General features: G+C 32.6%; 1 non-coding gene across 1 annotated transcript; it reads left to right on the top strand.

Annotated features, from left to right (window-relative positions):
• Positions 1-338: 338 nt before the first annotated feature.
• LOC150011587 (small nucleolar RNA U13) lies at positions 339-442 on the top strand. Its single transcript, XR_016511057.1, has one exon. It is a non-coding gene; the product is annotated as a small nucleolar RNA U13 (small nucleolar RNA).
• The last annotated feature ends 738 nt before the right edge of the window (positions 443-1,180 follow it).

Raw genomic sequence — 1,180 nt, 5'->3', positions numbered from 1 at the left:
TTTGTGGAAAAGCTCGATGAACTTTCTTAAAATGATTTACTAATTATTTAACATAATGATGTGTTGCTTTTAAAAGTCTAACTGAAATATAAATGTAAGTTTTCAGTTAATTACTCAATCTAAGCAGTTTATAAAACCTGCTCAACACACACTCATCTGGTGTCTGCCTGTCTTGAAACTTGTCAAAGTTACCAGCAAATGAGCGCTTTTCTGTCACATTCTTCTCCAGTCTCTCAGCAGGACTGTCGCTTTTCACTAGTCCCTTCTTGAAATCCTTTCATATACATGTTTGTAAATTCAAGGATTAGCTCTAGAGAAGTCTGCTCAAGCAACTGGTCATCCTTTTGTAGTTTGTAAGTGGGATGATTGGGTATCCACACTCTTACATGAGATGTGCCTCCATCATACCTTGTTACAACATCGGTACGTTACCCTTCTGACATGACAAGGAACAAGAAGAAGAAGAAGAAAAAAAAACTGGTAACAATGGTAACTGTCAAAAGTATCCACAAAAATACACACCTAATCACATAGTGAATTTGGAGAATGCCAAAACTAAGAGATATATTTAAAAGCAACTAGATAGAAAAGAACAAATTACCTTCAAGTTACCGTACCTGCAATTAGACTTACAGTTGGCTCTTCACTGGCAACAAAAAAACCCAGAAGGCAGTGAAATGATTATTACAGTGAGCTAAGAGAAGATAATTTTCATTTAGAATTTTATTCCCAGTGAAAATATGAAAATATATTTCAAATATAACATAAACAAAACAAAACAAAAATCTCAAAGAGTTTGCCTCAATAAAAAAAGGAACTGTAGGCTCTCTTCAGGCAGAAGGAAAGTGATCCCAGATGGAAAGTCTGAGTAGCAAAAAGGAATGATAATCAAAGAAAATATAAATAATTCTAAACATTTATTGACTATATAATAACAATCATTAAAGATTTGAAACAATCAAATTAAAACCAAAATGCATGACAAAATTACATATGTGTTGGGAGGAAGTCATCAGAGTTAAAGATATTTGTTCAGAGGTCAGTAAAACCACTGAATAAGTTTACATGTTGATAAGTTATAGTTTGTAGGTTTAAATTTTTAGAGTAAGCACTCAAAATAAAGAAATAGAGATAACTTGATTGGATTCTAAGTATATTGACCATTTTACTACCCTAGGCT

Source organism: Furipterus horrens, unplaced genomic scaffold, assembly GCF_987537825.1.
Source record: "Furipterus horrens unplaced genomic scaffold, mFurHor1.1.pri manual_scaffold_4, whole genome shotgun sequence".
Taxonomy (NCBI): Eukaryota; Metazoa; Chordata; class Mammalia; order Chiroptera; family Furipteridae; genus Furipterus; species Furipterus horrens.
This window is presented reverse-complemented; position numbering and strand designations above follow the sequence as displayed.